The 25,377-nt window shown below is 41.1% G+C and overlaps 1 long non-coding RNA gene and 1 pseudogene across 1 annotated transcript in view; both read left to right on the top strand.

The window, feature by feature from the left end:
* The first annotated feature begins 8,665 nt into the window (after positions 1–8,665).
* LOC125351483 overlaps positions 8,666–25,377 on the top strand; it is a 31,999-nt gene continuing 15,287 nt past the window's right edge. Inside the window, exons 1-2 of the long non-coding RNA XR_007210957.1 lie at positions 8,666–9,057; positions 11,593–11,705. This is a non-coding gene — a long non-coding RNA (uncharacterized LOC125351483). The remainder of the gene's footprint in view (positions 9,058–11,592; positions 11,706–25,377) is intronic.
* On the top strand, positions 17,467–19,250 carry LOC125351481 (annotated as a pseudogene).

Below are 25,377 nucleotides of genomic sequence, written 5' to 3'. Positions count from 1 at the left end.
TTTGTTGATGTAGGTGCTCAGAGCTATTCATTTTCCTCTGAGTACTGCCTTTGTTGTGTCCCAAAGGAGCTGGTATTTTGTGTGCTTGTTTTGGTTAAATACCATAAACATTTGAATTTCCATTCTGATTTCATCAGTGACCCACTGGTGGTTCAACAGTGTGTTGTTCAATCTCCATGAGTGGCAGGATTTTCTATGGTGGCTTTTAGTGTTGAGCTCTAATTTCATTCCATTGGGCTCTGAGGGAATGCAGGGACTGATTTCAATATTTCTGAATTTGTACAGATTTGCTTTGTGCCCTAAAATACGATCTATTTTAGAGAATGTTCCATGTGCTGCTGAGAAGAACATATATTCTGGTGTTGCTGGGTGTAATATTCTGTAGCTGTCGGTTAAGTCTAGTTGATCTATGCAATTGTTTAGTTCTGAGGCTTCTTTGTTGAGTTTTGGCATGTTGATCTATTCAGAGGCAACAGTGGTGTGTTAAAAGTCTCCAACGATCAATGTGTTTGGATCTATGTGTGTTTTAAGAGTAAGTAGTGTTTGGTGAAGTTGGGTGCTCCAGCATTTGGTGTATAGATATTTAGGATTGTTATATCCTCCTGTAGGAGAGATCCCTTTATTAGTACCTTCTTTGTCTCTTATTATTGATTTTAATTTAAAGTCAGTTTTATCTGGTACTAGGTTTGCAACTCCAGCCTGTTTATGGGGGCCTTTTGCTTGATAGATTTTATTCCAGCCTTTCACTTTCAGAATAAGTTTGTTTTTATGGGCAAGATGTGTCTCTTGAAGATAGATCTTGTTTTTTGATCCAACTTGTTAGTCTATGGCATTTAATTTAAGGAGACTTTTGTACACAATTAACCAACTTTAAAACTGAAAGTTGAGGTGTGAATCTAGTGGTAGAGCGCTACGCTTGAGCAGAAAAAGCTAAGGCGCCATACCCAGACTTTGAGTTGAAGCCTTAGGACCAGTGGGTACATGCCCACACTCAAGCCCCTCCCCCCCCAAGTGAGTGAGTGGAATAAAATTGTTTAAATAGCAATATTTCAGTGATGAGGGTCATTAAGAATATACATAGAAAAGGGATAGCTATTAACTGGAGAAACTACTTTGTATCTCATTAGGAATTTTCTGAAACCATAAGCTTGGACATAAAACTCAGCAGCAATTATGTACATTATATTATGTGCTTTCACTCAGATACCACTTGCAGTATATTTTTCTGTTTTCTTTAAAGTGCATGCTACATGTCGTATGTGGTGTGGTGTTCTCTGATTACCTCGTTTAGCCATTTTAGTCCCTTGAGGGATTGTTAATATTTTTTATTTTATCAATTTATTTGTGGTGCTGGGAACAAACTTGAGGCCTTGCACCTGGTAAATTAGTATACAGAACTAAATCCCCAACCCTGAGAGGTTGTTGATACCTGTTTTTTGGATGAAGAAACCTACTCAGATTTACCCCACAGCTATCACAGGACAACTGGAACCTTGAACTAGCAATCATGATGCCATTTGATCTTTTCTGTCCTGCAACATTGAGGCTAACCAAGCAACGATGCTGCTTGTCCGGGGGTAAATTGTTCTCTCTCCAATACTACCATCTGCCCTCATGGCCTGAGAGTGGTACTTGGTACTTTGTTTTCCTATATTTGCTACTCCCTGAGAAGGGGATTGCCAGGCTGGGTATTGCAGGTCATGCAAGCGTTCAGAGTGCTGTGGCACAGATAGGAAGGAGGCTGAATAAGTAGGCCAGCTGTGCAGTGTGCCACTTTCCCTCCTTGGAAGTTTCAGAGTGGAGCTACTGCTCTTCTGCTGAGTGCTGATTCACACTGGACCCTCCTCAGCACACAGTAGCCTCTGGCCATCATATGCCTGGTGTTTGAGCAGAGCACATGCAGCTACATAGTCACCATCGCCCAAGTATTTAATCTTTCTGCTTTGGACTGGTGGTGGTCCAAGGAACTCTTGTACTGATTGACTCCTTCCCTGAGCACGCTGAGCAAAGCTTCAAAATACAGAAGTGAACATGGACAGCCCCCGCCTTCATTGTAGCTGGCCATTAGCTGAAAATGCAGACACATTTTGTGTGTGCAAGCGCATATACACCGCCAAATGGGGAAATGCCATCTATGCCATCCAGAACAAGTACAGAGGGTGTGAGAAAATGAAACATGCAGGGAAAGGGGGTGGCTGGGAAATCGGGGGGAAAGCGTAGACCTGACAAGGCATGGAGGGACCGCATCTAGAAGGCTGCAGACCCTTGAGAAGTAAACACGAGGGGTAAGAGTCTGTGGAAGTGACATGGGTGAACTTCAGAGAGAGAGGGCTCCAAGGCAAAAGCTGTGTGCTCCCCAAAGGACTTCATACTCAGGCTTGTCTTGGCCACTCGTAGGCCACCACCTGTGAGAGAACCCTCCAGAACTGCTGGTTCAGCTGACAGGTGCTCTCGGCTTCCCCCAGTGCATTTTGGGACGGATACTACCAGGCTTGGGGCCTGGAAGGGGAATCTCTTATTGGCAGTTGAGTTGTGATTGGGGAGCATGAGTAGGAGGTGTTTATCTTCCCCATCAACTTCCTTTCCAGCACTTCGAGTATCTCCTAAAAAGCTTAGGGTCCCTGTGGCAGAAATGCTTCCAGAGTCTGGTAGTGGCCATTGTGGGGGCTTGTGACAAGCTAGGACATGGAGATGGACATAAAGATGGAGACTGCAGGCCTAAGAAGCTGATCTCTGAAGCTTACATCTCCAGAAGTTGATAGACTTGTTCAGGGAGTTCTACTGTATACCATGGACCACCATGGTGAGAAGAAGGTCCGTGAGGCCTTTTAGAGTTTTGCTGAACGAATGATAAGAGTTTTGAAAGCCTAAGCCAAGCCATGCTTCCTTGCTTCAGGCCCCTGCTGAGCAAGGAAGTGTCCACCCCAGCCTACCTGAGGTACAGGATCCTGTGCTCAACTAGAGCTCAGTCAGTGGTTGGTCTTTATTTACAGCAAGCAAAGTAGATGTCACAGGAAGCTCAGAACATAGAAAGTAGCTCCTTCAAAGCCACAGAGGGAGGAGTTGGGACTCCCAATCTTCCTGCCTGACTCCCAAGGCCGTTTCCAGTCTGTTTTTGCCTTACTAGAGATAGAGGCTGCAGGCCATTGGACCCCTGTCCTGCTGTGGCTGACCTCTTTCCCCGGGCCCTTTCTGTTCAACACCAGATGTGAGCCCCAGGCCTTGTCAGTGTGGCAGGGAGCCAGTGAGTGAAGTTGGGGCTCGGTGGTGGTTTTCATTTGAGATCTTCAGAGGGGAGCCCCGAGAACTAGAGGAGTTACTTGTGTTTTATAGAATCCAGCCTGCCTTTTGCATGTTTCTCCTTGCTTTGTAATTCCCAGAACTTGCTTCTTCAAGTTGCCCTAGGGCTGTGTTTACAGAGCATACAAAGCAAGTGCTGCTTGGAGCAGCTTTAGGAGATGGAGTGGGCTGGGCACTGACCTCTGGGTAGTCAGAGGTTGGGGAGAAGGAAGCATTCAGCCATCTAACACATAACCGTGAAAAAAAAAATAGCACGAGAAAGGAAAGCAAAACAGATTTCAAACCAAGTGCTATGGAAACGGGTGGGCTGGAATCATTAGTCCCGGAATAGGGTGGAGCTGGGAAATTTCCCCTCAGAGCTGGCATTTCAGCTGGCATGGGAACAACTAGTGTGGGGCATGGGTGGAGGGAGAGGAGATAGCAGTACTGCAGTATGTTTTGGGAGTTTCCAAGGCAGGTGATGGTGGTGGCTAGAGCCATGGGCTGACCCTGGAGGTGAGACCGGGAGTCAGGTGGGGTCTAGCCCCTTCTTGTCATAGGTAGATAGACTACGGCGACAAAATCATTTTTGAAGTACTCTGAAGAGCCAAACATGAATCCTGGGTGTGTGGACTTGGTATAAAACGTGTCTTCTCATTGAGCAACCCAGTGACTGCCTGCCTGTTTGTGCAGAGGGAATGGTTGTAGATGGGTCAAGTAGGGAGGGCTGAGCTGAGATTTCCAGATGCTCATAAAGTAGTCAGGGCAGACTAAAGCCTGAAGGTGCTTGCTCAGTGACCCCCTCCCATCTGAGCAGGGTGTTCTTTGAGGTGTGTGTGGGAGTATTTGAGAAGTACACATCATTCTCTCTTTGCTGGAGCTGAGCAGGGAGAAGATGACTGAGCCTGGATTGGCCTTTTAATGCCACCTGCCACCTGTCCTATTGTCTGCACCTGAGGATGAGCAAATATGAATGGTAGTAACATTCCCTGAGCAGCGTTGCAGGTCTCTTGTTCACCTTGTAGAACAATGTATAGTAAATTCCACCCAAAATTTGAAGTAGAACTTTTCACTTGAAGACCCTTGGAGTTGCCACCCACCAAGCCACTTGACTGGATAGTTTCTTGCCTAGCATGCATGAAACCCTGGGTTTGATTCCTCAGCACCACACATATAGAAAAAGCCAGAAGTGGCGCTGTGGCTCAAGTGGTAAGAGTGCTAGCCTTGAGCAAAAAGAAGCCAGGGACAGTGCTCAGGCCCTGAGTTCAAAAGCCAGGACTGACCAAAAAAAAAAAAAAAAAAAAGAGATTCAAGGGCTTTCCTGCATGGGCTGGCTTGGAATTGTAATCCTCAGATCTCAGCCTCCCAAGTAGCTAGGATTACAAGCATGAGTCACTGGCACCCCCCAATATCCTTCTCCAACTTTTACCTGCAATAAAGGTAATATTTGTCTTCACAATTTTCTTATTCTACTTGCCTTCAGCTATCCTGTGTCTTCTTCCCAGACACACAAGTCTTTATTCCATCTACTTAGGGAGTTATGACATCTGAGCCAGGCACTTTCTCTCTCTCTCTTTTTTTTTTTTTTTGGCCAGTCCTGGGCCTTGGACTCAGGGCCTGAGCACTGTCCCTGGCTTCTTTTTGCTCAAGGCTAGCACTCTGCCACTTGAGCCACAGCACCACTTCTGGCCGTTTTCTATATATGTGGTGCTGGGGAATTGAACCCAGGGCTTCATGTATACGAGGTAAGCGCTCTTGCCACTAGGCCACATTCCCAGCCCAAGGCACCTTCTCTTTGAAAGAACATTTAGAAGCTACCTAAGTAGAAAGCTTTGTTGATGTAGCCAGAATGCTAGAAAATTAGAAAAGTCTGGACACAGTGCTCTATTTCAATGGCATTTAGCAAAGGCCATGGATAGTTAGGTGAGTATATAGTAACATCTCTTAGAGTACATGATTGATAACTCTCTAAATAAATTTTTCATAACTTCCTTTAAAACACCTTCCAAGTATTATGTTGCAAAACCAGAAGGAATATCAGACCTGCTGATTTAGAAAGTTGGTAGCAAATGTTCTAAAGGCTTATTCCTCATCTATATATCTCTTGCCAAATGTACAATAATAGGGAGTATGGTACTTAATGTGGTTAAGCAGAATATGAAGGAAGTGTCTTCTGGGTGCCCCTTTTACTCTTAGTTATTGTGACATAGTTTAGATTGTCCCTGTTCCAGTGTGACCTGGTGCTGTAACAGTAATGGCAGACTAGAACTGTAATCCTCCCACACTTGTACCTGGAGTAGCTGTGATTATAGGCATGTACCAGTGTCTGGTTTGGTATTGTGTTTTAAAAAGTTTGATAGTATAATGAATGAAAGTGTCTCTTTTTTAAAAAAAACTTTTGTTTTCATTATTAATAAGCACAGACTTATTTTCATGGTAGTAGTTCTTCTGATCCTTGTCCTTCCATTAATTGCTTGTTTATATATTGTGTTGATTTTTTTCCTGCAGTACCTGTCATTTTCTAACCTGTTTTTCCTGAAAAGCAACTTCATTATCCAAAAATCCCAATTTCAGTTCACTTACTCTTTTTTATGCCCTAGCAAACAACAACCCATGCTCCCAACCTCACTAAAACCCACAAATCCTCCCCTCTTTCATTGTTTGTCTTCCTCATGCCATCACGTCCTCCGTAGCTTAAATTCCAAGTCAATTACTACAGCAGCTCCACTTTCCTGGTCCTCTCCTGGTTATACTCAAGCTTGTACCTGTGCAGACCAATGTGGCTGGAGAAAAGCACATTCCCACTGGTTGAGCTGATAGCCACTAACCACACATGGGCTTTTGGTGCTTCCTGGCATAGCTATTCTTGCCTAGTTCATAGGTTCACTGCCTTCTCAGTAAAAATTTCCTTTTCCTCAATTTTCTACTACCTTTTTTGCCCCTATTTTGTTCTCTGTTGATGGCCTTGCTTCCCATTTTACTGAGACAGTAGAAGAGCCTGCAAGTGCTTGAAGCCATCTAATGCCTTGACTTAGGTAGCTACAGAGGGTACATTTCCCATATGCCCTGGTTAAGTCCCTTTGTACCTGCTGTGGACATTGCTCTAGTAAATGTCCCCTTGCTCTCCTGTATTGTCAAACCTCCCATCTTCTGCTCATTCTTAGCAGCAAGTGCATGCTCTTCGTTCTTCCTGGGGGAAAAAGTGCCTCAATAGAATTAATGTTTCTTAATTTTTTCCTGTCTTCTTGCTTTTCAAAAATGGAAACCATAGCTGAAGAAAATTGAAGAAGCCTGGCTTTTTGTTCTAAATTGTGTTCCTCACACTCCCTTGAGCTCACTTGTATTATGCTAGTGGTTTGAAAGTCTCTATACCACTGCTTTTTCTCAGCCCTCTGCTAGAGTCTCCCAGCAGTAACACTTTGCACAGTTGCTCATGCTCTCCCTTTGAAGTATCTCCTTGTGTGGAGGCCATTCAGACCCTATTTGCTTTGACTCTTTATGAGTCCCTTTGCTGATTCTTCATTTTTTCCTCTTCATGTTCGAATATTCCAGACTCAGCCTTTCTGCTTATTTCTTGTTGACTTCACCCAGCCCTTGGTTTTAAACATTATGTATGTGTATACTGTAATTATACAGTTTTGTCTTCAGCTTGGATTTATTTCTTGGCTTTCTCAGTGGTATCTCCAATAGTCTACTTGCATCCTCATATTGAAAGTCCCACAGATCTGCTTATTTCACTGTCTACAGCTTGAGCTCCTACCTCCTTCCCAAGCCTGCTCTTCTAAGAGGCTTTTGTCTTCCAGCTGAATGTCTCAGAATTACCTTGAAATTCATACCTTCTTTCCCATCCTCTACCTGACCCTCTGGGGAAATTCTGTTGTTTCACCTTCAAATATATATCTGGGATCCTGCCACTTTTTATCACCTCCACTGTCACTTCCTACATCCAACTGAATCTTCCCTTTCCTAAGGACACACACAAAAGATTCTTGTTGCTACTTTGGAAGGAATGACCATAAGGAAGGACCTCCAACCCACATTTGAGGCCAGTCACCATATAGTTCTGCTGACTGAGATGGTTTTCATTCCAGTTAAGTAAAGTAGATCCCTGTGTTTTACCTCCTCAGTCTAACAGAACTGCTGCAAAGACTAGGATCTAAGACTAGGATGTTGACAGTCAGATACTATGAAGGGTAAGTCTGCCTGACCCAGGGGGTAGGGAAGGTAGTTGTCAGCTGAATGTTCTATGGTGAATTATGATATAATCTATCTAGAAAAAATCAATTGGCTAGGAATCAGTGGCTCATGTCTGTGTACCTACTCAGGAGGCTGAGATCTGAGGATCACAGTTTGAAGCCAGCTCAGGCCGGAAACAAGACTCTTATTTCCACTTAACTAGCAAAAATCTGAAAATGGAGATGTGATTTCAGAGGTAGAATCCCAGCTTTAGCCCCAAAAGCACAAGGCTTTGAGTTCTATCCTTACTACTGGCACACATAACTGAAAAGACCAAAATGCTAAGCACCAACATATGAGTGGTAGTTATTTCTGAGGAGTGTGCAATGGCATTTTAAAATTTTCTTCAGTTAACAATAACTTTTGATTTTTTTTAAGTGAGTATATGCAAAAAACACTAGAAAAAAATCCAGTAACAAGAAAGACTGGGCAAGTAAAATAATATAAGAAACAACTTAAGGGGTCATCATAATAAACCTTCCTACATTGCGTTTAGAGAAAGCATATTAACATGGCTTGGAAGATAGTGTTCCTGGATTGTGATGTCATTATCCCTTGGGCCTTATTAGGCACACTCTAGTCTGAGCAGAGACTCGAGGTACTCAGAAAAGCACAACTGGAAATAAAATTAGCAAGATAACAATTTGGACTGTTTAACCTAACAGAAATTATGTCTTTATTTTTTTTTTTTTAAGTAAGTAGAGTTAGCTGGGTCTGGTGGCTTGAGCCTGTAATCCTAGCTACTTGGGCAACTGAGATCTGAGGTTCTTGGCTCAAAACAAGCTGGGGCATAAGAGTTGATGAGACACTTATCTCCAATTAAACAAATTAAAAAGTCAGAAGGTGGACCTGTGGCTCAAATGATAGAGCTAAGCAAGACTGTGTATGTTCTTGGTACATTGTGTATTGTATATATGTCTACCTGACCTAGGGAAGGGAAAGAAAAACAGGGTGTAAGATATCACAAGAAATGTACACACTGCCCTACTACGTAACTGTACCCTTTTTGCACAACACCTTGTCAAAAATTTTTTGTTTAATTAATAAATAAATTACAAAAAAAAAAGCTAAGCAAGAATGTTTGGCTCTGAATTCAAGCCCTAGTACTGGTGTGTGCACACACACGTGAGAGTTTTAGGTAAAGGCATTAATTGTGGACCTTTTTCACAGAGGACAGAATGTGAAGAAACAATCCAGGAGCTTGTTCTTCAAGAGCCTGAGGAAGAGCCCCTGGCACGGGCAGGCAGTGGGTTCTCGTAGTCCTGGAAGGACTCACCAGAGAAAACGCCGTCCATCACAGAAGATATTGGGGAGAGCTCCTGAGCAGACTGGCCAGAAGTTTCCTTGAAATTCTGATTCTACAATGCCTTGATGAAGGTGTACATTCGTGGAACCCATTCCTGAACAACCTGTCCTGGAACTCGGAGTGTCTGTGTTCTTGGCCAGCACTAGCCTCGAAAGAGCTGGTGGCCATCTGTGATGTTGGAGAGTTTCCAGAAAACCACCACTACTGCCAAGTTATGCATTGGAAAAGCATGCCAGGTAACAATCTTTTTCTTTCTCTGTCTTTTTTTTTTTGATCATCAAGTGTCCATAAGGGTGTGTGTGATACATAAATGGTTCTCCTTTTCCTTTGTCTTTTTTTTCTTAAGTTCAGGAAATAATAAGATTGAAGATTTTGTGATAACTGGTTTTCAGTTTTTTTCTTGAGAAGTTTTTAAGAAAACATTAAACTTAGAAATCAGATATATCTTTGCCATATCATGCTGGGATTTTGTTGGACAAGCTCACTCAAGAATAATTTCATTCTTGAGGAGAATGCACCTGTGTTGGACTTCAGTACTGACTTATTTATTTTTAGCCTCAGAAAAGATTTCCACATTGCTATGTAAGGTATTCATCAGTTTTGTCAGTCAATCTAATGTTATGTTTTGCCCTGAGCTGTTGGCAAATGCTCTTTGACTCTCCTTTGCTGCCTAGTGGTTCCATGAAGTAAATATTTATAGTGTATTTGTGTTGAACTTTTCAGAAAAGAGAGGGGAAATGAATGGGCCACAACTTACAGAGAAGATAGATTCTCATGTGTACATGCTGAGAGAGAGTAAATAAATTCACTGATTGAAGGAGCAAGCTGCATCAGGTCTCGCAAAAGCTAGGTGGAATTCGGCACACTCTTGGCAAGCAAGAGGGCCCTGGGGTTTTTCCAACCTTAGCAACTAGCCGAGAGTCAGTCTTCAGGAGAGGATCCAGAACCAACGCAATGGAGGAGAGCATTTTTGACCACTATCATGATTAGGATTCTGAACTGACGACCCCGGTGGATATGAATGGCAAATTGGAGGTGAAGATGTCAGAGACGGAGGAATCCAGAGAGAGACAGAGTTCCGGAGCAGCAGTAAAAGCAGGCACGAAACTCACTGGGACAAAGGAAGGGAGGCAGGGATAGCCTGGGAATGCAGAGTCACCTGTGAGGAGGCCAAACTCCTCTCTGTTGGTGATGGCAACAGAAGAGCCAAGTTCCAGCTCTGCACAGGTTGGAGGACTCATCTGGCAGAGAAGATGAAAGAAGTACCCTGGAGCTGTAGCGAGGACTGAGGACTAGGAGAGAACTGGTTGGTGACCATCAGAGCTAAGAATCATGAATGGAAGTAGGTGCCATGAGAGGCTTTGAGAAAATTACTTGAGTGATACAACCAGAGCAGAACTGGAAGCATTGGATGTGAAGGTCTTCTTCTTCTCCTTTCCTCTCTTTCCCTATTCAATGTCAGTGAGCGGCTCCTAGGCATCCTAGCATCGGTGCTCCAACATAGTGTGTGTGTGTGTGTGTGTGTGTGTGTGTGTGTGTGTGTTCTGCTGACTCCATGGACCAGCTGCAAATTCAAGCCTAATCTCTGCTGTGGTTTCCAGCTTGTTTGCTTTTGTTATGGTTTAGTTTTGAAAGAATAGAGGTACAATGTCAAGTCGATCTTTACCGGTGTGTAAAGCTCTCCAGAGGTGGTATTTTGACCAGCCCATCTCCGCAACTCACTTGTTCATCAGTTGATTTCAAAACTATTCTATTGTTGTGAAGGAATCAGAGTCAGTGTGGGACTGAAGTTGATCCACCTGCTTTGGAGAACACTTTAGCTGTCCCTCAAAAATGGTTAAGCACAGAGTTAGCACATCACAGCCTGGCACTTCTCCTCCTGGGAGAGGGTATGCCAAGAAGAATAAAAAGCAGATATAGGGGGCTGGGAATATGGCCTAGTGGCAAGAGTGCTTGCCTTTTATACATGAAGCCCTGGGTTCGATTCCCCAGCACCACATATACAGAAAATGGCCAGAAGTGGCGCTGTGGCTCAAGTGGCAGAGTGCTAGCCTTGAGCAAAAAAGAAGAAGCCAGGGACAGTGCTTAGGCCCTGAGTTAAAAAAAAAAAAATATATATATATATATATATGCGTATATATATATGTATATATATACGTATATATATATATATATATATATATATATATATGTAACTGCTCAGGCAGCATTATTTGTAACAGCCGACAAGGGGAGACAACACAAATGTCCATCAATTAAGAATGTGATCTATCACAATTAAATAGAAATATGATCTATCCATGCAGTGAATATTATTTGTAGCAAAGAAGAATACAGTACTGACTCGTGCTACAACATGGGTAAACCTTGATAACAGCATACACGTGAAGGAATCTGTTTGTATGTTTCCATTCAGATGAAGTCCTCCAAAGAAGCAAGTCCACAGGTGGAGAGGGGATTCATGATGGAGAGATGGACAGTGACAGCCAGTCGGAAAGGGGTTCCTTTCACGGGTGATGAAGCTTCTAAAATTGGTCACGGTGATGGTTGCTTTCTTCTGTGACTACCCTAAAAGCCACTAAATTAATTGTGTACTGTACATAAGTAGATAGTATATCTTGGGAATTATACCTCTATGGAGCTGTAGTTTTTTTATTTTTTTAAATGGAAGTGTGAAAGGGACTCTGAAGCTCCTGTTGCCAATGAGGTAGATGACTGAAAGTGTGGGAACAATCTGAGCACGTGGGGACTTCCGGACTTACTTTCCCTAGGGAATATGAATTGTGTGGAGTTGAGGAAAGTCAGGCCTTCTGACTCGGGGACCTTGGGGAGGACAAAATGGAGACACTTCTGATGTCTACCAAGACTACGTCTGCCTCTGCAAGTGAACAGACCCAGGAGGGCTCGGTAGACACACACACACACACACACACACACACACACACACACACACGCTTGCTTTCTAGAATTCCACTTTTATGTATCCACATGGAAATGGGGGTGTGGGGAACCCCTTACCCAGGCAGGCATCATCAAGTGATCCTACTTTTTATTCCAAGACACTGAGATTTTGTTCTATAAATTATAAATCTTTTCAGTACCAGGGTTTGAATTCAGGTCCTTGCGCACTAGCTCAGCTGAGGCTCTACTCCTTGAACCATGCCTCTAACTTCCAGTTGACAAATCTTGTTAGGAATTTTAGCAAGATATTTAAACTGAAAATGAAAAATAAAACACTGGGATAATTAAAAAACTCTAAATCAGTAGTCTTATGCAAGCCCCTAATTATGTAATAACAACACTCATTTGTTTATTATAAGTTATTCTGTATATCATGAAGATAACCTTAAAAGTATTTCCTATCCTCCTTGTTGTTTTAGGAAACTAAGATTCAGGGAAGTATGATGCTTTTGGACAAGTCTGTCTCTAGCACTGATCTTCATCATACAACAGTCTACCTTCTGGAAGCTTCTGAAATGTACAAGACCTGCCATGTAGCTGGTGTCCTGGTAGCACTTCTGAGCTGTGATGTTTCTGACATTTCCTGTGGGATGTCTGGACCTCAGGCCAGCAAAACATGATGGAGAACTTTTGAGGCAAGTCCACTGCAGTGTGCTTTCATGGTCTCCAGCAGGTATTTTTATCTGAGTAAGGAATCAAATGCACAGACACCTGGAGTTGTCTTAGTTCTAGTTGGGACAGTTTTGGGGATTTAGGCACATGATCCAAGTACACATAGTATGTCCTCTGACTCAATAATGAATGTGACGGTGGCTCTGAACTCATGGACAGGAGGGAGCTTTGTAATAAATCTCTTCAGACGACTCACAGTTCATTCCTTTCCCATCCACACACCAGTCTCAGACTGAAGCAAGCTTCCAGGGCCCATGGACAGCCTGTGCTTCCAGTGTGGGTACAGGAGTCATTCTTGGGAGCTCCTTTTTTTATGCTAATGGCTCCTACCATTTCGCAGCCCAGGCTGTTCTTCCTGTGTGAACCCAGAATCCCAACCCTTGCAAGCTACATGTTTATGCTTGACTTTATACCAGACCAGGGACTGTTCTTGATACTTCAGCCCATTAAGTTCTAGGCTATCTGTTTGGTATTGAGTGTGGCTATGTGACAGAATCTTGCATTTTATTTTCCTTCTCTGACACCTGAACTTTGAGAAATTCATCAGGTTCTGTCCAGAAATGGTTTGCTCTTTTTTTGTTTTTATTACTTGCTACTACTATTATTAATCTTACTTAGTTCTTACATTCTGGTCCCCAAGTCGTCTTTTTTTATTTTCAATGAAAGGAGTGTTTTCCTCTATTTGTTTTTCAAGTTCGTTTCTTCATGTCATTTTTTTCCCTCTTAAGGAGTTCCTAGTATTTGATATTTAATACAGTATTCTTTCAGTATCCAATAGTCTTAAATTTGGTGGAATACCTGGCTATTATGTTCTCACTAATGACTTCTTTCTCATTGAGTTTTTTGTTTTCTGAGATAGTTTTACATTTTGAGTCTTCTGCTAGCTTATTTTTTTGTACTTCAGAGAAAGTCCAAAGCTAAAGGATGGATATAAATGAGAGGCATGTTGGCTCTTTTTGTGCTAATTGCTTAGTGATGGTTTATACCCAGAGGGTACGAGGATCCAAAAATCATCAATGGGGGAAAAAACCAATGTTGGGCAAGAAGGTCATTTGAGACTAACCCTCGGTGGTATTTTTCAATCTGACCAATCCAAGAATAAGCAGGATTCGACAGGAAGTAGCTGTGTTGACAGTTTTGAAGTTGGGATTATCTTCTGATATTCTTGGTTATTTCCAAAAACTGCCTCTCATTTTTCTTTGTGCTCTGTTCACAGGTCCCCAATCTTGTCACCTTTTCTTCTTGTTGTACTGTGTGTTCCTGGGCTGGCTTCCTCCGAAGCTTGTTAGCTCTGCCCACTTTTGTGCCTATTTTAGTCTCTTCTGGCTGCCAGAAGTTACCATAGTCTGAATAAATGAAGCAACAGAAATTGATTTTTCCATAGTCCTAGGGTCTACGATGATGGTGGTGTGGGGTAGGTTTACGCTCTGAGGTCTCTTTCCTTGGCTTGCTGATGGCTTCTTTCCCACTGGGCCTTCATGTGACCTTCCCTCTATTGCACATTTCCACTCTCTGTGTCCAAGTTTTCTCTTCTCACAACAATACCTGATGGCTTTGGACCCAACGAATAAACTCATTTAACCTTCACTACCTCTGTAAAAGCTTTATTTCTAAATACAGTCATATTTGAAAGTACTGCGGAGTAGGAGTAGGGCTTCAACCCATGAATTTTAGAGAAGCGTAACAGTCCACAATCCATAACTAGAAGAATTCAGCTCAGTAAAGGGTTGGTTGAATGTTAGAATGAAGTTCTCCCATGTTATTCCCTTTGCCAACTTTCCAAGGGAAGTGTGTTCTGAATTTATTTTATATGCCTGTCCTGGGCTTGTACTCAAGGCCTGTGCTTTTCCTCAGCTTTCCCCCTCAAGACTGGTACTCTACTACTACTTGAGCCACAGATCTTCTTCCAGCTTTTTGCTGGATTTATCTGCCAAAGGTGACTTTGAACTGGGATGCTCAGATCTCACCTTCCTGAGTGAATAGGATCACAGTCATGAGTCACTAGCATCTAGCTGTTTTTTCTTAAGCTAAATCAAATGAATGGTACTCACTGCCTTACATATGAAACCGTAACCCCTCTGTAATTCACTTTGACAATAAAGGAAAAAAATTAAATGAATGATCCATTTGTTGTCTTGTTTATTAGCCAGTCCTAGATTGTTGGTTTTTTTTTTTTTTGGTCATTGTTGCTTTGTTTTTGTAAATGACTCAGTGTTGGTGTGAATAAATGATCTCCTCTATCCCCCAAACCTTTCCGCTGCATGGTGTAGAAACAAGTTCTTTGTTTGAAGTTAGACCCAGCTTCTAATCTCCATAGCAATGCCTTCTGAATTCTCAGAGCAGACCTATCTGTGTTTGTCCATGGAGATCAGAATTCTATTACTGTATGCTGGATATACCCTCCTTGGAAATTTAGTTATTTTTATTTCTCAACACATTTTCATCTCACCCTATTTATTTCTATGCTTTGCTCTGACAAATTTGAACTTTTCCAAAAACACAGAGAAATACACTTTTCCAGTTATGCTAGTTATCTTGTAGTTCTTTTAGTTGTTAATGATGAAAAAGAATTACATTTTTTTCCATTGGCTATTCATGTTTGTTATTTTTTTTGTTCAGTCTCCTCATTGAAATTTTCATCTCTGAAGTAGAAATTTTAAATAGCTAGCTAAGTGTCCACAATAGAATTGTTGCCAGGCACACAAATGAACGGATTCCTTATTCAAATGTTGAGTGCCTGTAAGGTAGAGTCTATGTATAAAACTGAGAGAAATATATGGAATTGGGTCCCAGGATGGATATCATTAAGATGGCAGTTTCTAGTGAATTTAGGGCTTCATTGGATTTAGTAGTTCACCAGTCCTATCTACTGAACTCAGGTGATTCCCTCATTTGCTTGGCTGCAATGCACATTGAAGTTCACAGTCTGGTTCTTCTGAGCCATTTGCTATGACCCAAGCTTTGCATGCTCTGATTCTTTCCTGGCTTACCAGCATGCCTTCCACTGCCAAGGACACTCCTATTCCTCTACTCACTGTGAAGTTTACCTGAACCTGAGCTAGCCTGGATATACTCCACGGTCTTCCAAAGACCCTAGCTGTTCCTCTTGAGGGTGTATGATCCTGGTTTGCAACAGTTTGTAGATTAGTCTGTCAGTTCCTTCTGGCTAAAGGTCTTTCCTGTGTCGTGCATCTCTTTTACAGCTGATAAGGCCTGTGGATCTTATGTTAGAATCGCATTTTCAAATGCATATGATCAAGCACAGTGGGCTGGGATTCAGAGCAAGGAGGAGAAAAGCAAACCTCATGCCCCCTCTCCTAGTGGATGCTACAATGAGTCCAATACAGAATAGATGGAGCAGCAGAATGATAAAGACAACAAATTTTCAGGTCCTGCTCACCCAGTGGTGAGTTAGTGTTTTGCCTCTTCTAGAATCATGTGATCTGGATTCTGTGCAGCTTGAAATATAGTCATGGACACTGGTGCAAGCCCCAGGAGAAAACCTCTCGAATGACTTAAGAAATAAAAAGTATGTCTTCTAGTGCTTACAAGGAATAAAGAAATCCAATTTTGCTGTTTCATTTGTTTTATATCCTCTTTCCTTCATTCTCTGTGCCCAGCCCCAAGCATCCTATAACCATGAGGGCATAAGAACTCCGGGAATCCAGAACCTTGACAGGAATCTGCCCTGTAATCAGAAGAGCTGCAACCCAAATGGGTTGGGGAACCTTCCATTTCTGTCCGTCTGTCCATTGTCTGTCTTTCTGTCTATCTTCTTCTGCCACTTATTCCAGGATATAAATACAGTGTGGGAAGTACACAGTAGACTAATTAAAGCTCCTGATTAACGATGAAAGGACTAAAAAGTTGAGTTTCTTGGAACTAGAAAATACCAGAGAGAGAGAGAGAAAAAAAAGAGAGAGAAATACAGAGACAAAGACAGAAAGAATGGGGGAGGAGAAAGGGAGGGGAGAAGAGCTGGGAGAAGCAACCCTATAAAGTTGTTTATGTGGATTCATCTCTTAGATGTACAAAAATAGACCCTAAATAACATGATACCATCTTTGAGAATGAGCTACAAAGGAACTATTGCCCAGGTTCGCAGACTGGCCACTGTTCACATGCACAGAGGGACAAAAGGGAAGACTTGGAATTTGACCTCCTATTGGAGCCACAGCCTATAGAGGACTAGTTGAAACTTGTGACTGAAACCAGGTTAAAAAAAATCCTTTGTAGAAACTAAGAAAATGTAGAATCTCACCACCTTCAAACTGTCCACTATACAATAAAAATAACTTAGCACATAGGAAACATTGGGAAAAATCTCAACTTATATGGAGAAAAATAATCAACAGATATATATGCTTAAATAACACAGAATTTGAAGGAGCTGTCATGAAAACCTAAAGGCAAACTTTCTTGGAATTAGTGAAAGGGAAAAAAAAATCTTAGAAAAAGAAACTGAAGATCCAAAAAGAAAAGTTCAGAAATAAAAACCGAATGCAACACACATAAAAATGAATGGAGGTGACAAAAGAAAAGTGCACATCAATACTGGCTCAGAGGAATGCTAAAATCTAAGGTAGGAGTCGTGGTGCTTGTCTATGATGCCAGCGTGTATGTGCGAGGCTGTGGTAGGTCAGTCATGAGTTCTAGGTCAGCCTGGACTTGCAGAAAGCAGAGAAAACATGACAGAAGAGAGAGAAGAAGAGAGAGAAAAAAGAGAGCCCAAAAGATTGGAAAATAATAGTTGAAATACTTAAAAGCTTAAGATTTTTGCTAGAGCAGTATTGGAAAGAAAGAAGGATGTGGTAAATTTTTTTTAAAAAAAACATAGGAGGAATGCTGGCTAAAAGATCCTCAAATTTAAAGAAAGACATAAACGTACAGATTTTGAGACTATAAGAAATCTTGAACAAAATACAAACTGTCATCATTACCACACTGTTGAAAACTCAAGAAAAACATGGACTCCATTGTAGGGCAGGCACAGTGGTGTTGGGTACTGGAGCTGTTGCCGAAGGTTGCCTGGCTGGTGGTCTGAGCTGAATCGTCACTGTCACAATGTCGGGCAAAGACCAGTTTGAGATCTTCCCTTTGAGAATGGCGCAGACTATCGTGAAGGCTCATGTGAAACCTCCTGAAGAGAAAAAATATCTGATGCCTTCACTCTTGGGTTTCGACAGATCCTTAAAAAAAGATAGTAGAGACTAACATGTTGACGGGTGAAGTGATGAGGGAAGCTACATTGTCACTGGCAGAGGCCAGGTCCACAGCAGGGTACGTCAGTACCACGGTTACCCACAATGCAAAGGAAGGCCATGTGAAGATTCCAGCAAAGAAAGACAACATCGTAGGTTTTACCTTTTACCCCCCAGAGACGGACTGACCAGTTTAGCCAGAGGAGGGGAACAGTTGGCCAAATGAGAGAGGAATTGTGCCAAAGCAGTGGAACTACTGGTGGAACTGGCTTCGCTGCAGACTTCCTGTGTGACTCTGGATGAAGCAAGATAACCCACAGGTGCGTGAATGCCGTTGAGCATGTCGTCCTTCCTCGGGCTGCGTGCACCCTTGCTTCTGTCATCACCGAGCTGCGTGAAAGAGAGCGAGAAGAGTTGTATAGGTTGAAGAAAATACAGGAGAAGAAAAAGATGCTGAAGGAAAAAGCTGAGAAGGACTTGGAGCAACGGAGGGCAGCTGGAGAACTGATGCGGCCTGCAAACCTTCTGGCTGAAGACAAGGACGAAGGGCTTCTCTTTGAATAATCTTTCCTGTTCTGCTTCTTTTGGAAACACCCAACACTTGGCTTCCATCTTAATTTAATGTGTAGGCTTGGAGTGTGTGGCTATTTATTTTTTGACCTGAAAAATTCTCTGGGTGTATAATTTATCTGGATGTCCTGGGGGATTACTTTTACAGAATCATAACTTAGTAACCACATACCACAGTTGAATGAGATTTGTAGAACCCTGTCTGGTAATTTACAGTATTTAATTCTATACAAGTGCCACACTATTCCATTTACAGCTGTTGTATGTGATCTGTTTTAACAGTCACTTTAAGAAATAGCTTTAGAGAATATTAGTGGTCTTAGACTAACTGCTGTACCCATTTGCTAATAGTCTTGGGCACTGTTGTATGAGACTTCTTTAACAACCCTGTGTTACCATGGTACTTCTGCTTCAAGCTTTATGGAACCCTTCACTTTTTTTTTTCTTGCATGACAGGTCTCTTGTCCATCACAGAAGCAGTTCTGACAATTTAAATGTAATTATATTACAAAAAAGTAAAATTATTTGGAAAGAAATCTTTTAAAAAAGTATTAACTTACTGCTAAGAATAGTAATGTCCTCCTGCTCACATCAGTATTGATGTCGAGAAAGCTTTTTCTGCAGATATATTAGGGAAACATTTTGTTACCTTCCCTCTATATCAGTGTTTTAATAAAGGATTAGGATTTATGTTGTAACAATTACCACACTTTGGGGTACTAATAAGTGATTGTCATGAAACAAAAGACAGTAAAAAGTATGTAAAGCAGCAGTCAGACACAAACACATAAATATGTTACTTTTATAGGGTTATGTGATGCAATTACTAAATATTTCTACAGAAGGAAATGGAACATTTTCATAGTGCTGCCAGAAAATAACTGTCAACTCACAATTCTGTATCCAGTAAAAAAAAAAAAATGACCTTCAACAACATTCTCAGATGAGGGCCTGTGAAGAGGCTTCATTGTCAAAGTACTGTTGCCACAGTTCTTCAGACAGTTGGAAAATGACAGTGAAAGAAAGCCAGAAAATCAGAAAGATACAAGGAGCAATAGAAACAGGAAGTAACTGAGTAAACATATTATTCTCTCTTTCTCTCTGCCTCTGCTTCTTTCTCTCTCTCATAATGCTGGGGATAGAACCCAGGGCTTTGTACACACTAGGCAAGTACAACTGGTTTCTTGATTTCTTTGAAATGTTTGTTGATGGAAAGCAAAACTTATACCATTGTTTAGTGGTGTCTTAAATATATGTTGGTGTAATTTAGTAACACAAGTACCACATAAAGGAGGAAAGATAAAGGAACCTATATATTGATAACATATCACTTGAAGTGGTAAAATAATGATTCTGATTGTGAAAAGCTAAATATGTGTGTTTTAATTCCTAGAATAAGTTCTATAAAATCACACAGAGAGGGGCTGGGGATATAGCCTAGTGGCAAGAGTGCCTGCCTTGGATACACGAGGCCCTAGGTTCGATTCCCCAGCACCACATATACAGAAAACGGCCAGAAGCGACGCTGTGGCTCAAGTGGCAGAGTGCTAGCCTTGAGCGGGAAGAAGCCAGGGACAGTGCTCAGGCCCTGAGTCCAAGGCCCAGGACTGGCCAAAAAAAAAAAAAAAAAAATCACACAGAGAGATTTAGCAAAAATGCAAGAAAAGGGCTGGAACTATGGGCTAGTGGTAAAGTGCTCGGGGTTCGTGGGAAGGGATTCCCTGTCCCTCCAAGAGTCCACCACTCAGAGACAGTCTCAAGCAAAAAGATGGGTTTATTGGGGAAGCAAAAAGTGAACTGACCGGCCAGGGACGCAGCACAGACTCGGCAGCTGAAACTGTGACAGTGAAAAGCGGGCTGACCAGCCAGGGACACAGTGCAGACTCGGGAGCTGCCACCGTGACCCCGAGCAGTCCTCAAATTGGGGTTTATAAAGGTAAAAGCGTAGCACAGATTTAGGGGGTTGATGCAGGGGCTACAGCAAGCAACAAACAAGTTAGCCATTTACAGAAGCAGAATTTTGGGGTCAGGTTGACCTAATCTACTCCCCCCAACATTTCCTATTATGTTTCCCTAGTCAAGATGGAGTCAGCTCTATGACAGTATACATGAAGCCCTGGGTTTGATTCCTCAGCACCACATATATAGAAAAAGCTGGAAGTGGCGCTGTGGTTCAAGTGGCAGTGTGCTAGCCTCGAGCAAAAAGAAGCCAGGGACAGTGCTCAGACCCTGAGTCCAAGGCCCAGGACTGGCAAAAAACAAAACAAAAAAACAGACAAGAAAAAACCTGTTAAACCTAAATGAAATCAAGAAGAGGGAAGACACAGGAACTAAAAATAAAGAGAACAGAAAATAATAAAATAGACAAAATTAAAACATTAGTAATTACGTTAACTGTAAATGGATTAAATACATTAAGATTATTAGAACTTTTTATTTTTTTTCAATTCTAGGGCTTAAACCTAGGCCCCTCACTTCTTAGTCAAGTGTTCTACCGTTTGAGTATACTCTAGCCCTTTTGCTTTAGTTATTTTTCAGGGTTTTATTCTTTTGCTTAGTGTTGGCTCTGAACCACAGTTGTCCTACCTTCACCTCCTAAGTAGCTAGGATTAAAGGTATGAACCACCATGTCTAATCCTAGAACAGATTTTTTTAAAAAACATTTTACTATTATTATTAAGGTGATTAACAGAGGTTCCCTGTAAGGCTTGCCAGAAAGGAAACCCACCACATGGCAGAAAGGAGTTTATTGGGGGGAAGCAAACTGCCAGCCCACACAAGATGGTGGTGTAGGGAGACAGGGGAAGGAAGAAGGGGATAAGACAGAAAAGAGCAAGAGAGAAAAGGAAAGGGAGTGGGGACTTGTGTTGAGCTGGATTATATAGGAAAAGGTGGGAGGTATGGCTGGGTGGATTGGATGTGACCTCAGAGAAGGAGGAGTTACCTAGGTAACTCAGGTACTGGATGCAGACTTAAACAGGTGGGGGGCATCTGCATGGAGCCCTCCCGGGGTTAGACTTTACCTTACGGCCTTTTAATAATTATGAAAAAGGGCGCCAACTCTCTCTGGCTACTTCCTTCTGGCAAGGGGCGTTGACATTAGTTAGGGGCAAAAGGTAGAAATGTGGCCCTTCCAGGAGAAGGCAAGAGTTCCCATTTACTATGTCAAGTAATAAGTATATTTCTTTTGGGGCAATATCCCCCTTTCTCTCGCTCTCTCCATTTCCCCCTCCCATCCCCATATACAAGTTTCGTAGTTCATTTTCAACAGTGTCTACTGTATACCCTTGCTGCATTTGTTTGCTCTTTGTCTCTCCATTTCTATACTCCCATTACCCTCCCCAAAGACATATAAACAACCAAGATAAAAAAAACAGCCCCAAACTAAACAAAACCCCACCAGAAAGCAAAAATAGACACCATCTTCATCAACAATAGCAGAAAAAAATAACAAAAAAACCCTCGTTTCTATTTCCTGGAAGTCATTTTGATAAATAATTAGTTTATATGATCAGATGCACATAGGCTTTTTTTGTGCCTTTGTGTTCATCCCCTAGAGGGTCCTCCTTTAGTCTCACTGTGTATGAATACCTAGAGTCCTGTGTAATTTATCGTACCCTGTGTATTTTAGATCTAGCTTCTGTATATGAGAGAAAACATGCACCATTTGCCTTTCTGAGCTTGGCTTACCTCACTTAGTATGATTTGTTCTAGGTCCATCCATTTCCCTGAAAATGACATATTATTCTTTCTATGGGTTGTGTTAAGTTCCATTGTGTATAGGTACCACATTCTTTTTTGACCCACTCATCCATTGTAGGGCATCTGGGATGTTTCCATAACTTGGCTATTGTGAATAATGCAGCAATGAACATGGATATTTAAGTGTCTTTACTGTATCTTGGCTTGTGATGTTCTGAATAGATGCCCAAGAGTGGTATGGCTGGGTTGTAGGAAAGATCTATATTTAGTTTTTTGAGGAACCTCCAGACCACTGTCCAGAATGGTTGTATTAGTTTGCATTCTCACCAACAGTGCAATAGGATTTCTTTTCCTCCACATCCCTGCCAGCATTTGTTGTTGCCTAGAACAAATTTTCAAGTAACTTAATTATATAGTGTCTTGTAGACACTATAGTGTTTCATTATGTATGTCAGGTATAGTGACATAGGTAAGCTAATAGTAGCAATACCCACATACACACATATATATCCCAAACTCATATATATATGTATATGTATATATGTTTTTCTATTTAGAGAAGTGAACATATTTATTACTATTTTAAGGTATATGCCCCTAATTAAAAGAGATATATATATATATATACTAATCAGAAGAAAACTGAAGTGCCTCGATAATCCCAGATTACCAGATCAAAGAAACATTGTATAACAATATATAGTACTTTTCGTCACGAGGACACAGCAACCTTACAAGGGCATGTATCAAACAATACAGCAGGAAAGTACATTTTGTCAAAATTATGGGACTGAGAAATAGCCAAATAGTATTATTAAGATGCTCATCTTGGAAAAGGAAAAAAAACAACTATCAAACTTAACAATTCAAGCTGCTACCTCAAGAAATTAAAAAAAGAAATAAAAATCAAATAAAAAAGCAACAAAATAGAATAATAAAAATAAGAGCATAAACCAACAAGATTGAAAATAATTAACTTCAAAAACATTAGAGAAAAATCAATAAAACCATAGCTTGGTTCTTTGAGAAGTTCAATGAAATTGACAAACCTCTTACAAGACAGGCAGAAAGAAAGAGAGAACATAAATTACCAATTCCAGAATGAAGACTACTTGTAAATTTGACAATTTAAGTAAAATGGAAAAGTTCTTTAAACATCACCAATTACCAAAACTCACCCAATTGATGTTTTTAACTTGAATACCATTTTTAAAAGTTTCAGTCTAAAACCTTTATAAAAGAAATCTACAGGTCCAGTTCTCATCCCCAGTACATATAACATGTGTTGCCAGATATTTTTAAAAGAAATACAGTGAATTCCATATAATGTCTTCCAGAGAATAGAAAACAAGAGATGGCTCAAGATATTTTATATCAGCACTTAAAACCTAAACCAGACAAAGATGGTACAATTAAAAGAAATGCAGGTACTAGTGGCTCACACTTCTTATCCTAGCTACTTTGGAGGCTGAGATCTGATGATTGTGGTTCAAAGCCAGCTTGGGCAGGAAAGTCCATGAAACTTTTATCTCCAATTAACTACCAGAAAACTGGAAGTAGAGCTGTGGCTCAAGTGGTAAGAGTGCTAACCTTGAGCAAAAGGGCTCAGGAACAGCACCCAGGCCTTGATTTCAAGCCCTATGACTGACAAAATAAATAAATAAACAAGTTATTAATTAAAATAAAAAACAAAGCATATCTATCAAAAAGAACACTTTGCCTATCCTCAATATATTAGCAAATATCTAAAAGTAGATAGCGTACCAAGAGTTGTTCAGCATCATTAACCATTAGGGAAATAAAATTAAAATCCTGATGAGATACAGCCACATATCTATTAAACTGGTTAAAATAACAAATGCTGACAATAACAAGTGCTTGCTATAATACAAAGCAGTCAGGACTCTGATACATTGCCAACAGGAATTCGAACGTGCATAGCTCTTCAGCAAAGGCACTTGGCAGTTTCTTATAAAGCTAAACACACACTTAACACATGACCTAGTAATCCCAAGTGAACTGAAAACTTAGGTTCTCACAAAAAAAAGTCTGCATGAATGTTTATAGTGGCTCCGTTCATAATCACCAATAACAGGAAACAACCCAAAATGTCCCTCAATGAACAAAAGTATGTCAACTGCAGTCCATTCCTACAATGGAAAACGATTCAATTATAATAAAAACGAATGTCCTATTGACACACACATAGCAACTTGGATGAATCTCAGAGACATGCTGAACCCAAGAAGCTAATCTCAGAAGTAATGTATACTTTATGATCCGATTTAGATGAAGTTATTGAAAAGACAAAACTAGAGAAAAGAGCTATTCAGTAGTTTCCAAGAGTGAGAGTTAGTGAAGACATTGCTGCAGTTTTTTTTTTCTTCTGTATAAATTTATGGACCCCTGAGTACAGTTATTAACCCCTGGAGGGGAAGGTCCATGGACCTCTGATCTACTATATACTACAGTCATTTCTGACATCTTTCTATGCCTCCCACCTAGTAGAGTCGCATATACTAGGCACTCAATTTGTAGTTGAACAAAATAACAAATGAAATGGAGAAGTTCTTTAAACATCACAAATTACCAAAACTCACCCAAATTGACATGTTTTAACTTGAATACCATTTTAAGAAGCTTCAGTTTAAAAGCTCTATAAAAGGAATCGACAGGCCTAGTTGTCATTCAAGTACATACAACATGTATTACCAAATATTTTTAAAATACAATGAATTCCACATAATGTCTTCCAGAGAATAGAAAAGGAAGGAGTAGAAACTAGGAAGTGATTTAAACATTTAACAGTGCATTGAGAAATCTTGAGAAGGATGGGTGCATTTTATTTAAGTCAAAATGTGACCACTATTGGTGATAATGACTAAGGCCTTGCTTAACTATTTTTCTGCTTGGGCCATTTGACTAGGTTTTGCCTCATGATGTGATACTGACGCCATTTCTGAGTATTTCTCCAGCAGAGAACTCAGAGAACTTCTCCAGAAGGTTCTGGAAAAGTGGCACAGACTGAACAAATGGCTACACTTTCCTCACCCTGCCACCTATCAGCTATCTTTTCCATGTCTCTGGGAGGGCTTTTTCACAAACCTAAATAAAAGATTGGCAGAGGCAAATGCCTTAGCTCAAGTCGAGTCTAATATACCCCTCATGTTCAGACCATTATTTTATAGGCCAATAAAAGATAAAAACAAGACACTACCAATAATCTGTAATAAACAATTTTAATGGCAGTCCTGAGTGACATAAGAATCAATAACTGCAGATGCCTCTAAAATCAATCTTCCTAGCTGGGTGCTGGAGGCTCATGTCTGTAATCCAACCTACTCAGGAGGCTGAGATCTGAGGATCTGTTTGAAGCAAGGCCAGGCAGGGAAGTTCATGAGACTCTTATCTCCAATTAATCAAAAATGAAGAAAGTGGAGCTGTGGCTCC

The sequence above is a fragment of the Perognathus longimembris genome, chromosome 5 (assembly GCF_023159225.1).
Source record: "Perognathus longimembris pacificus isolate PPM17 chromosome 5, ASM2315922v1, whole genome shotgun sequence".
Classification (NCBI taxonomy): Eukaryota; Metazoa; Chordata; class Mammalia; order Rodentia; family Heteromyidae; genus Perognathus; species Perognathus longimembris.
This window is presented reverse-complemented; position numbering and strand designations above follow the sequence as displayed.